The sequence below is a fragment of the Stegostoma tigrinum genome, chromosome 4 (assembly GCF_030684315.1).
Source record: "Stegostoma tigrinum isolate sSteTig4 chromosome 4, sSteTig4.hap1, whole genome shotgun sequence".
In the NCBI taxonomy this organism is placed as follows: Eukaryota; Metazoa; Chordata; class Chondrichthyes; order Orectolobiformes; family Stegostomatidae; genus Stegostoma; species Stegostoma tigrinum.
The window spans coordinates 74,728,507-74,742,595 of NC_081357.1; the positions used below are offsets into that span (position 1 = coordinate 74,728,507).

Consider the following 14,089-nt stretch of genomic DNA (forward strand, 5'->3'; position numbering starts at 1 on the left):
ATATAGAATAAGATATAATCAGGCTTTCTCACATTAAATCCATTGGATTTCAAGCTCCTTTTTTATATTAATAGTGTGACATAATGTTTCACAGCACGTTGGCTAAAAATAATTACTACAATATTTTTAAAATATTAACACGAGTACATGTTTTAGTTAACTTAATTCACAACAGTCCAGATCTAAAGCTATCTCATTAACCTTTGTAAACTTTATAATGATCATCTCATTAGAATGTTATGATTTAATTAATCCAAATCTTAGAACACCACTGCAGTAAAGGAAAATCAACATTAACCATATTCCAGAAAAAGTTAGGAAATTGTTATTTAAATAATTAAAACTACAATCTCTATGTTACATCAGTAAATTAGTTTTCCAATAAAATACATAAATCATAGTGTAACTTATATTTTTTAAAAGTTTAGATTGTACAAGAGCATTTTAGTAAGAGTCTAGAAGATGACAAAAAAATGTGTTTGTTATGTTACCATTGATTACAGCAATTGAATGTAAGTAAAGGCTTATTGTTTTAGTGAAACTCAGTTACAAATCTCCTGAGTAAAAATATTAGATCAGCCTATTTGTGAATCAAAAATAAAGTGAAACAAAGAATTTCAGCTGCACCTACAGCAGTCTTTGTTTCCCAGATGGCTACAGCTGCATATCAGATGTGTGCGTCATTCACTGAAGCAAATTGAAGACGTGAAAAGCTTCAGAGTGAGCAAAGGCAATTGAGTGCCATGCTGTGACCTCAGTATCTGTCAGTGCTATGCTTGAACATGAATTAGATTTTTTTTTGCTCTCAGGCAGACGATATCGAGGCTTTTGTTGGGCCTGTGCATTGGAACATTAAATTGGCCATTTTCAACTCCCATCAGTCTGCCCTTCAGTGCCTGTCCTTTGTTCCTTTTCTTAAACAAATGCACATACACACACACATCTCATTTTTTCCCTTGTCTTTTACTAAATTGCTGCATAGGATTAGATTGCTCTTTTAGGACCTTATACAAAATATTTTAAGATGCAATTAAAACATTTAACACATGCAAGTTATTTTAATACTTATTATAAACTTCGATATCTAATGTAAAATGTTACTGATTTTGTATTTTGCCTTAAAATCGAAGGTTCAGTCGATAAGTGGGATGCAGACGTATGAAGACTCCAGGTCTGATTTCCAACCTGTGTTCCACCAGTTCATCTCAACCATGGCATTAGGAGTAGTATACCTCAGCGGCCCTAAACTAGGAAAATGAAAATAAAATCATCTTTGCCTTGGTAATAAACATTCCCCAAACCTTTAGTCAGAAAGTCTGGGTTTAAGTTGAAGAATTGAACAGAGCAGATTGGATTTAGTATCCCCGATGTAGCTAGAAAATCACCTCCTGAATGACGTGGCCAGCATCAGGCATTCCACAGGATTTAGGTATTACTGATATTGCATTCACCCAGAGGCTAAGGACCGACAAGATAGACTAAGGGGTAATAATCTTTTCAAATAACTCATTATTCATTCTAATTAACCAATGGGTAGGTACCCTCACATCAGCTCATTCCTGCAACTGACTTAATGGAGCTCAGTTTCCCACTCCCAGGAATGAGATTCAGGGCTTCTTGTGTGATCATGTGGCCCTCCCACCATATAGCTTGCTTGGGTTGGATCTGTTAAATTGAAACTATAATCAATGTTGACACTTGATGGCAGCATTGAAGAAGTGCTACGTTGTTCAAGGCACCACTGTTCCAAAAGTCCAGGTCTCTGCACGCCAAGGCTAGGATCCTTTCCTTGTGAAGTGAGGAGCTAGATAATATACACTGCTTCCAAAATGGTCTAGCAGTGACAGCATTTGTGCATCAGCGTCGTAAGGAGGTGCATGTGGTACAGAGATAGACTGAATGTGGTAATAGAGAGAAGACAAGGTCATTGACCTCCTTGTGCAGCTGGACGTTCCTCCAGGATGAAGAGACCTAACCGACCTTGGTGGCAACCGTGGACCAGATTGTCAGAGTCTGATAGCTTTTGCCTCTTCAACATGGCGCCTTTTTCCCTGGCCAAGATCCCTGCCTCAGGCTTGTTGCACTGTTCTAGCAAAGGTTGGTGCAAATACAACACCTAATTTTCCACTTGGGAACATTACAGTCTTCTGGACTCAGTATTGAGTGCTACAATTTTAGGGCTTAAAGCCACATCCTTATCCCAATCCCCTCACACTCGACCTTGACATCACATTGGCTGCTACTACGCACAATACACTGTCAACTATTAATAGCCCCCATTAACAGCTGCTCATCCCCTCCCCCACCACACTGACCTTTAACCATAGCTTTTTGTAAATGATTCCTGCTTTTAATCATTGTTTCATTGAATGAATACCCGCTTCGCCATTTAAAGAAGTGATTTTTCTCCGCTCGTGGTTCTGACAAAGGATTTCCCATATTTTCCATGACCAGAATAGACTGTCCCAAATGTTGTTTCTCCATTATCAGGTCTACTTAGGCTTTTGATCAACTCAATATTATCTTATTAATTACTGGCCTCACAATGTCCTCAGGTCTATGATCTCAGATTAATTTTTTAATAGCCCTTCAGTTTCTGTAGCTGTGCTGGAGGAGTGCGCCATCACTGTGGTCTCACTGGTCCATGTGTTACAACATAAAGTAAAAATACTTTTTCCAGTTATCAAGGTGACCAATTAAATACCTTAACGGTATCAGATTTTAAGCAAATAGATCTATCAATCAGGTTTCTTATGTGAGTTTATCAAAACAAAACTTACTGGATAAAGCTGCAATTGTTGTGTGTATTAACCAGTCAGGAATCAAGAGTATAAATGTTCATCCCTATAAATAACCCCAAAACATACACACAGACAGACATGCATATATGCGCATTGGGAAAGGAGGGAAAAAGGATTTCTCATCAGAATTAGCTTTCTAAAAAAAATCTCTTTGGCCAAGGGCTAATTCTTCAAGGCAAAACGATAAAGGAGGGGATGTTGTGGAGTCTATTGCTGTGAAGTTTTGGCACATGTGGTCAAGTCAATAATCATGCATGATTATCTCTGAAGTCTTGCAGTGACATATTGGTCAGGAAATATGATCATGAGATATTCTTTTATCATTTTTTCCCCCTAAAGAACAGATAGATTCCAGCGTGGAATGATGCAATTATTTTATCAGAAATTGGAGAAATCAACTGGCCAGCTTGGTCACAACAAGCTCCCCTCCAACTCATCTTGTCCTTAGCACTGTTCCCTCTAATTGAGCCAGATAAGACAAGAATCTGTTCAAACCAGTCATTATGAAAAACAGTCCTATCTGGGATCCAAGGCAAGGCAATCAAAACTTATGTCCTTCAAGCAATATCAGTATGTAAAACGTCTTCATAACACTGGTCGAACCAGAAGAATCAGCATGGCTTTGTGATGAAGAAATCATGTTTAAATAATTTCTCAGAGTTCGTTTAACAAGTACTGTGCTCTGTGAATAAAGGAGACATACTAGTCTTGGATTTTCAGAAAGCATTGCATAAGGTGCTACATCAAAGGCTATGTGGAAAATAAAAGCTCATGGTGTGAGGTGTGAAACATTAGTAAAGTCAGAAGATTGGCTGACTTGATAGAAAACAAAGTATGCATAAATGGGTCTTTGACTGATTGGCAGCGTGTAATGAGTGGTGTCTGATCTGGAGCCTCAACATTTTACAGTTTATATCAATGACTTAGATGAAGGGAGCAAAGGCATAGATGCTAAATTTGCAAATGAAAAATAGATGGATAAGAAAGATGTTGTGAAGAAGATGTAAGGAGATTGTGGATAGATATAGATAGGTCAAACAAGAGACCAAAATCCTGGTAGATAGTATAGAATGTGGGGAAATGTGAAGTTGCTAACTTCGGCAGCAAGAATAAAAAGGCAGAGGACTAGTTAAATGGACAATGAATCCAGAAATTGAAGCTGCAATAGGTTTAGGTGTTCTAGTTCTATTCTTTATTTCAAGAGGAATTGAATGTGAAATCAGTGATGTTTTGCATTTGTTACAAGAGCATTGCTGAGACCACATTTTGGATATTGTATGCAGTTTTGATTTCCTTATATTAAAGAAGGATGTAAACATATGGGTCGTTCAAAGGAGGTTTACTAAAATGATACAACTGAGGACCTCAGCAGGTCTGGCAGCATCTATGGGAAGAAAGTGGAGTTACTATTTCAAGTCTGGCGACTCTTTTTCATTCACCAGACTTGAAACATAAACTCTGCTTTTTTCCTGCAGATGTTGCCAGGCCAGCTGAGTTTCTCCAGCAAGTTTACTTTTTGTTTCAGATCTCTAACATTTGAAGTTCCTTGTTTTATTTTACTAGAATGTTACTCAGAGTGGATTGCCTTGTGAGGCTACATTAGACAGGCTGTGCTCATTTTATAATGGTGTGCCCATGGGCAGGCGATGGCCTAGTGGTATTATCACTGGACTGTTAATCCGGAGACCCAGGTAACATTCTGGGGACCTGGGTTTGAGTCCTGCCATGGCAGATGGTGGAATTTGAATTCAATAAATAGCTGGAATTAAGATGATGACTGTGAATCCGTTGTCAATTTTTGGAATAACCCACCTGGTTCACTAATTAATCCTTTGGGGAAGGAAGCTGCCACCTTTACTTGGTCTGGCCTACGTGTGACTCCAGACCCACAACAACTCTTAACTGCTTTCTGAGCAATTAGGTATGAGCAATAAATACTGCCTAGCAATTGACGCCCTCATCCTGTGAATGAATAAAGGAAAAAAATTTACACAGGAGTTTAGAAGATTGAGGGGTGACTTGATTGAGATGTTTAAGATGCTGAATCGCATTGTCATGATGGCTGGGAAAGGATGTTTCCTATTGCCAGTGAGTCCAGAGCTGTTGTGCACTGTTTTAAAATAGGATTACTCTTTTAGGACAGTGATTGGGCTTTTCTGGTATAGTATTAGCATTCCTAAGCCTGAACTAGACACATCATACTTGCTCCAGAAGTACATTTGAAAAGATTGAACAAAAATATCTAGGAAAGAGATGAGGAATTTTTTTTCCCTTCCAGAGGGATTTTCCAATTTTGGAGCTGTCTGCCTCAGAGTTGGTAGAAGAAGCAATCTAATAGAATATTTTTAAGGTAGAGATGGATTTTGAGAATGACCATGTGAGTCACTGCTTTAAGGTCCAAAACTGTTCTGCCCACATGTCCATAGGACACCGTTATAGTGTGTGATATTTATGGCAGTCTTCAGTATTCCCCCTTACAGACCCTTTCATACCAAACACATCATGGTTGTTTTATATTAGTCTTAAGTTGACTTTTTAAATTTAGAATTGGAATGGAAATTACGTTAGGACAATAACTTAATTGTATCCCCATTTGGTATTGGGCTGTTATCCACTGTACCATACTTTGCCCAATTAGAGTCATGATAGCTTCACAACACAATTGGTTCTTGTCTTATCCAGAAATTCAGCCTATCAGGAAACCTCCTTTTTTATTATGATGTACCCATGGGCAGAAATATGGCTATATTTTTCTGCCTCAGGAAACAATCATTTTTCAGCACTTTATTCAACAGAAGTTCAATTAGTATTCAGGATATGAAAATAAAACCTCAGATGATGTAATGGTAAGAATAAATTGCTTTTATTGGGCTTACTATCTGCTAGATTTATTTTAAACTAGAATCAAAAGAAATGGTCCATCATTAGCTCTTCTCACTATTATTCAATACAGGTGTTGGAAGCAGATGCACTTTATCATATATGTTTACAGTAACCTTTTCTCTTTGCTGGGCTTGTTTGCTAATTTATTGACATGTATTAACACATCATTAAATAAATCTTGGAAACATGCCAAGCTAAAAGTCTACAGTTCACGCACGGACAATTTTGTATAGATCAACATAATCCACCTACAAATTATGATTATGGTTAAATTTATACAGATGGAAATTTTTCCCTGAGATGGGAGGTGAAACCAGACAACCCTGATCATTATTCCAGTGACACTTGCTGCAAAATTCTCAAGTATTAACATTGCTTAGGAATCTAGCCCAGATATGATGCCCTCCAAACCTGGATAACCTATCTGTATTTCCTATTCACGTTCACAACTAAGAGTAATCATTTGGATGAGATACTAATCATTGAATGAATCGGAAAATTTTGTGAGATCATTATCAGAATGACAAGCAAAGGTACTGATATATACACCTATCCATAAACTTGAAAATGCATGGTATTGTAAAGATGTGTAAAGTGAAAAATGAAGATTAAAGTAGATAGAGTAAGAAAGGCGAAAGAAAGGCAAAAGAGAAAAAAAAGACAGCTTATTGATAGGTATAATAAGATCAGACTTTAGGAAATGCAACATTGGAATGAAAGACTGATTTCTAACTCAATGAAACATTGAAAGAAATATTTACATCCTACAGGAAATTTTGTACATGAAAAAGAGAAGACAGAAATGTATTGTAAAAGAAAATAATAGATGGCTGAGTCAATTAAGTGACTGCCTGAATAAGGGAGTGGCTTTATGCAGCTAAAATGCGGTAACAACACGGGTCCATATCATTTATATAAATTGCACAAACAAAGGCTTAGTACTGACCTAACTATACATGTCTAGCATGGCATACATGCCAACAAAATCTTGCATTTATGTATCACATTTAATATAATATCTTGAAACTTCACAAGAACATTTAAAGCAAAATGGGGCACTGATCCACATGAGATCTTGGACTACATCTTAGTCAAAGTGATAGGTTTTTAGGAACACCTTAGATAAGCAAAGTGACATAGAGAGGTTTATGAAGTGAATTCCAGAGGTTTGGACCTTAGCAGATGAACACACGGAAATGCTTAAGAAGCCAGAATTAGAGGAATGCAGATATGTTGGAAGGTTGTTGAGCTGGGGTATTTTACAAAAATAGTTGTGACTGATACAATGTAAGGAATTGAGAACAAGGATGAGAGTTTTGAATGTGAGACTACTTATTCAGGGACCAAAATAAGTCAATGTGCAGGAATTGGGGAGCGTCCGCTCTCCACCTTGTCCAACAAGTACAAGGTACTTGCTCCCTGTGTGGGTGAGGAATAGGGTTGCAGGGAGGACGAGCCAGCTGACCACGACATGGTGGCACAGGAAGCCATTTAATTGGGGCGGGGTGGGGTAGAGAAAAGACAGGTGGTAGTTGTAGGGGATTCAATAATTAGGGGAATAGATAGCATCTTTTGTAAGCAGGATAGAGAGTCCCACATGGTATGTTCCCTGCCTGATGCCAGGGTGAGGGACATCTCTGACCGACCTGGAAGGATATTGGAGAGGGATGGGGAGGATCCAATTGTTGTGGGTCCATGTCAATGCAAACAACATAGGCAAGGCTAGGAAGAGGACATGTTTAGGGATTATCAGGAACTGGAAACTAAAATAATGAGCAGGCCCTCAGGGGTTATTATCTCCCGATTACTGCTGAAGCCATGTGCAAATTGTGAGAATAAGGGAAGTAAACACATGGCTAAAAAAGTTTTTCAGGAAAGAAGAGTTATTTTCACAGCGCATGAGCATTAGTATTGGAACAGGAGGAATCCATACCGCTGGGACGGTCTCCACCTGAACTGAGCTACGACCAATGTTCTAGCAAAAATGATAAATAGGGTCGTTGACAGAACTTTAAAATAGAAAGTGGGGGGAAGGGAATGGTAAAACTCCAAGGAGTATAATGGCCAATGCGAAAGAAAACAGCAGTTTGACATCTATGGGGTGGATTCAACTGCATCGAAAAATATTTTAAAAATTAAAGGAAAGGAGAACTCAGGAGACGTTATTAAAGTCTCCAGCTCACTAAATAGGACAACAATGTTTGGTAAGGTTTAGGAATCAAACTTCAAGCACACTGGATAAATGAATGACAATGAGAAGGGGGACAGTAAATAAGACTGAAGATGTTGTATCTGAATGCACGCAGTATGACAAATAAGGTAAATGAGCTTGTGGCACAGTTCGAAATTGGCAGGTATGATGTGATGGGAATCATGGTGACTGCAAGGGGATCATGATTGAGAGCTAAATATCCAAGGTTATGCATCTCATCGAGAAGACAGTCAGGTGGGCAGAGGGGTGGGTTTGCCTTATTAGTAAGAAATCAAATGAACAGCAAGAAATGATGTGCGGTCGGATGATGTGTAATCTATGCGAGTAGAGTTGAGAAACCACAGAGATATTAAAAAAAAATATAGGGAGTTATGCGCAGGCTTCCAAACAGGGGCCTAAGATACACTAGGAGGTAGAAAAAGTATGTAAGAAATACGAGGTTGCAGTGATCAGGGTGGCGTCCATTGTGAAGGATGAGATTTCTGAATACTTAGAAGTGCATGGTAAAATAGGGTAAAGTCAGCATGGTTTCATCAAGGGGAGGCCATGCCTGACAAATGTATTAGAATCCTTTTCAGGAAGTAACTAGCAGGTTAGACCAAGGAGAGCCAATGGATATTATCCACCTAGACTTTCAAAAGGCCTTTGACAAAGTGCTGCACTGGAGGCAGCTGAGTAAGATAAAGGGCCCATGGTGTTAGTGGCAAGATACTAGCATGGTTACAAGATTGGCTGTCGGGCAGAAAGTAGAGAGTGGAGATAAAAGGGTCTTTCTCCGATGGCATCTCGCGACTAGTGATGTTCCACAAGGGTCAATATTGGGACCACAAATTTTCATTTTAGCTGAAGGGATCTGGTTTATTTGGACTTTGCAAATGCATTTGACTAACCCCCCCATAAAGGATTAATACATTCAAGTAAATTGCATGGGATCGTAGTGTATGGAGAGGAACGGAATAGGGTGAAGAAAAGGTAGCAATAAATGGTCTTTTTCTGAAAGACTGGCAGTGACTAGTGGGGTACTGCAGGGATCAGTGCTAGGAACACAGCTACTCACAATGTATGTAAACGAATTTAATGAAGGAACTAAATATAATAGCTCCATATTTGCAGATGACAAAATCGTGTGTGAGGGTGAGCTATGAGGAGGATGCAGGGATGATTCATTGTGATTTGGACAAGCTGAGTGGGTAAATGCAAGGCAGATGCACTATAATATGGATAAATGTGCCGTTATCCACTTTAGTACAGAAAACTGGAAGGCAGATTGTTGTCTGACTGGCAACAAATTGAGAGAGGGGCATGTTCATTGAGACCTGGGTATCTTATGCACCAGTCACTGGAGTTCAGAAGAATGAGTGGGGGGTGGGGGGGCATGTTCACATAGAAACCTATAAAATTCTAACAGGACTACATAATGGCAGCTGCAGGAAGGATGTACCTGAAGGTGAGGGCATCTACAATCATGGGTCCCAGCCTAAGGATACGGGGTAAATCATTTAGGACTGAGATGAGAAGAAACTTCTTCACCCAGAGAGTGGTGAGCCTGTGGAATTTGCTACCACAGAAAGCAGTCAAGTCCAGAACATTGTATGATTACAAGAAGAAATTGGATGCAGCAGTTGGGGCTGAAGGGATCAAAGGATACAGGGGCAAAGCAGGAACAGACCATTTAGTTTGACGATCAGCCATGACCATAACAAATGTTGGAGCAGGCTCAAAGGACAAAATAGCCTACACCTACTCCTATTTTCTATGTAAAAGCAGCCAACAAGGTTTATTTTTCATTTTGGCAAGTAATCAACTTTTATTCATCAAAAACTGTGAAACAAACTAGTATTTCATTGCTATTCCTCAGGAGGCCTAGGTCTTGTAAAATGAATCTTAGATGTTTCAATGTCACTAATTTAATAGTATTGTGAATATTTATCTGAACATTATTCAGAGGACAAATATTCTACTAACTTGAAGTCATTTTTTGAATTATTCACGAATTTAAATTAAACTATGTAAATAATATAGAAAACTTGGAAAGCAGAGTCAAAATATTGAGTTGCCAGATCATTTTGGATTAAAGGAATACATTATATTGACTTCAACAGATATTGTATTCATGGCCCCAGTAACACAGAAAGTACTTTGATCTGCACAGTATTTATTTAATAATCTGTAGTTCATAAGTGATTTTCTATATTTAATCCTCATTCTCAGGGGTCTAATTAGTCTAGAAAATTAGTCCACCAATTCAGTGTTGAAAACTGTGTAAGATGGATACATTTCAGACTGTGCCTCTAATTAAATCACCAAACCAATTATGTCCCTGTGCAGGAATGCAGAAGTTTGGCTTCATTGCCTGCTGACTAGAGGGCCTGCTGAATCCTCTTGTCTATCTGTACCAGAAACATTTTAAAAGGAAAAGCAGTGCTTCAGACAAGTACTGCTTGCATAGGACTGCCCCCTGCACGCAGCAATGCTTCCAGTTTTAAAATTGAAGCTATGCTATATGCTATGAACTATAGACAGTAATGTTAGTGAGTGAGTCCTTTCAAGTTTTCTAACAGAACTGCTAAACAATTTTGAATTTTTTCCCCAAATGACTGTCATGGGACAACTTATCCTTTCTCATACAGGCATGGGTACCAAAACTAAATAGTCTCGTAACACCTTCTTAATAATTCCCTATCAGGGAGGTAATCTATTGCCTGAAATGGTTTGACCAGTTGCCAGATCTGCATGCATGCATCCAGATTTTAACCTTTGTAAATATGTTTAAAAATTTTGAGACCAAGTTTTGGTTTGGGACAGTGTGGATTTCCAGTAAGTTGTCTGATTGCAACCCTGAAAATAGAATGGAACAAAGCTGTACATGAATTACCCTTTTTTTTAAGTCCAACCACTATTAAATGGGAATACAGGGGAAACATGAATAAATCAGTTGCACTTCACCTCCATGTCAAAGGACATGCTCGTTCTCAAAATGCAGCACTGCATCATAAACATCCATCTGAATCAGTAGACAAGGCCTGAGTTTAATATTTCATTCAACTAGATGACATCACACTTCCTCACTCTTACACTGTAAAAATCTTTTGTTTATCTCCTTCCTGACCCATAAAATATTGAGTTTTTATAGTTTATGTAAATTCCACATGTTAAAGAAACAAAAATTTAGTTGGAATTGTTGGAATCCTTATCTGGTGGCTACCTGAGGAATGACCTTGTGTGTACTTGGGTGTGGATAGGATTGGGTTGATACATGATCATTCCCTTGCTCAATAATTTGCCAACACTTACTGCATAATGTTACAATAGTAGAGAAAATGGATTATAGGTATTCAGCTTGTATCATTTGTCCTTAATACTTGATATTTTCATGGAATTAAAGTAATTTTAAAAAGAATACTGCTGACTTAAAAACTCTGCTATCACTTTTGAAGCCCATGGCAACCCATATGGTGTGTGCAAGACAAACTGCCTCAAAATTACCATTTTAATCCAGAGACACTGAACCTCAGTCAGGTATCATAAAATTCACATTTCTTGTTTTATTCAAGCTTGAATGATAATTGCACATACTGGGAGATAAAGATTTGCTGACAATCAACCAGTTTAAAATGAAACAAAGACATTGACACCGGAATCTGTAAAGGAATGGTATCACAACAGCAACCTTTGAGCAAAATGAGAGGAAAAGCAACATGGCCTCATAACAGCAAAGACAGTAGAAACTCTCCTCTGTCTCAATTGTATAAATTAACACAGATGAAATTTCAGCTTGGAAATGTAATCACTCACTGAGACTCAAAATCTGCAAAGTTTTGCAAGTGCTAAAGATAAAAGATAGCAGTTAAACTGTTGAATTTAGATCTCTAAAGGACATTTAGGATCTGTATGGATTTGCCTTCAGCTTCCTGCCTGGAAAGACATACCTCCCCGTTCCTTTTGTAAGAATGTTTTTGGTGTTTGTACTTTTTTTTATAATTGTACAAGTAAAACTCTATCTTTCATTCAAGCAGATCTTAGAATTGGTTCTCCTTCATTTATGATCTGATTAATTAAATTTAATGGAAGCTAGAAAGGAAAAGAAATTTAAAAGCTTATAACTAATCAAGAAGGGGTTAAAAGAGAGTTGAGTTTTGATTCGCCTCATTTGGAATTGACACTGGACGAATATAGAAGAATACTTTAAACTGAAGCTGAAATTGCTGGGGAAACTCAGCAGGCCTGGCAGCATCTGTGGAGAGAAAACAAAGTTAAAATTTTTAGTATAATGACCCTTCTTCAGAGCTGATAGTAACAAATAAAAGATGGTAAATGCGTTGAAGACAAAGGATGGGGGTAAAGGAGTAAGCAGATGGGTGGAGATGGAGCCCAGAGAGAAAACAATAGTTAGGCGGACAAAAAGATGGATGATAGCATGCCAGGGAGAAAGAAAAGTTAACAATGAGGACCAAAAGTAGGCGAAAATAGGTTGCCTCTGCTGACATCAGCCCATGTTAGGACAGGGCATGGGTTGTGTGAATGGCTAAAAGAAAGAGAAGAAAATATTCAAGTTCTAAAATTATTGATCTTGATATTTGGTCCTGAGGCTGCAAAGTCCCCAAGTGCAAAATAGGATGCTGTTCTTCCAGTTGCAGTGAGCCTTAGTGGAACACTGCAGCAGGCCCGAGACAGAGGTGTTGCTGAGGAAACAGGGTGGTGTGTTGAAGTGGCAGGTACCTTGCAGCTTGGGGACATTTTTGCAGACAAAATGTTGTTGTTCTGTAAACCAGTTGCCCAGTCATAACATGGACTGGTTTCAGCACAGCCAACTCATTTTCATCTACTTGTGGTCTCCATTATCAGCTTTTCTTTCTCCTTGGCATGCTATAATCCAGCCCTTTCTCTGCCTAAACTGTCATTCTGCTTGCCTGACCTCCATCTCCACCTATTTCCATCCCCTTGCCCACCCGTTTTCAGCAGGAAAAGGTGGTAAATCGTCCTTTCTTAGCTACTATTAGCTCTGAAGAAGGGTCAGTTGACCCAAAACATTAAGTCTGTTTCTCTTCACTAATGCTGCCACACCTAAGTTTCTCCAGAAATTTCTGTTTTTGTTTTGAGATTTCCAGCCATCTACAGTGCTTTGTTTTATTTCGGAGAAGAGTACTTATTGAAGCAAATTGTGGAGGCTCACCAGCAGCTATAGGAGCAAGAATAGGAATGGGAGAGAAAATAAACTGCCGAGTGAGTTAAATTTCCAGTGACATTTCTTCTGAAGAATACATTATCTCGCATTTCTATTCTCCTCAAATGATGTAAGTCTTGCTTGAGATGCATATTGTGCAGTCATTTTTTTTTCACAGACCCAGGATTCTACAGCTTCATGACATACCCTACATTAACACAAAAGCGAAGTATTGTAGCGACCAGAAAACTGATAAAAACAGAAAATATTGGAAATGCCTAGCAGAATTGGCAGAATCTGTGGAGAAAGTGTTAACATTTCAGGTTGATTCTGCAAAGAGATTGACAGCTGAAATTTTGGAAATAATTTCATGGACACAAAGCCAGCAAATTAACAGATGGGTAGGAGATGTAAACTAGGATGGGTGACTAACATACCTGAGCTGTCTGCCATAAGACAGTGAGAGGCTAAAGGATCAGCTAGGTTGCCCACCCTTAGGCTCATTGAAGTTCTTAACTGGTCAATTAATGGTCAGTTAATGTCTTGTTTCCATCGCTGCTTCAATAATACATTGTTGGGTAAGGTGGAATGAAGGACTCCGGCCACTACTTCACCATTTGTGGTGAAAAAGTGGAAAGGAAGCAGAACACATCTTTATGGAGACTTTCTGCACACATTGGAGCAATCCTTCCTCAAGGTATTACTCTTATCTTGTGACTTCCCAAACTGGCCTCCAAAACACCCAGACCCTCCCTCCCTGATGAAGAAACCCAGACTTATCTCCAAGTTTGGTCACTATGGATCTTCTTGTGATTTCCTGCAGTGGTGACTGCTGTTGAAACTATAGTCTGTTGAGATTACACATCTGCTGGTGAATTAGATTGCCTGGCAGCTCTTCAGGGTGGGACTTCCTGTCCCTGGGAAACATGAGGTAACACAATGACCTTGTCACTTCATTAAGACCACTCCCCCAGCATATTATCACTGTGGAGCAGCCATTTTTAAGTTTGGCCAGATCGTGGTGTACGT

At 38.8% G+C, this 14,089-nt stretch overlaps 1 protein-coding gene across 3 annotated transcripts in view; it reads left to right on the forward strand.

The window, feature by feature from the left end:
* The window catches only part of rcan2 (regulator of calcineurin 2), a 355,743-nt gene that overhangs the window by 235,874 nt on the left and 105,780 nt on the right, over positions 1 to 14,089 (forward strand). The window lies entirely within an intron of this gene.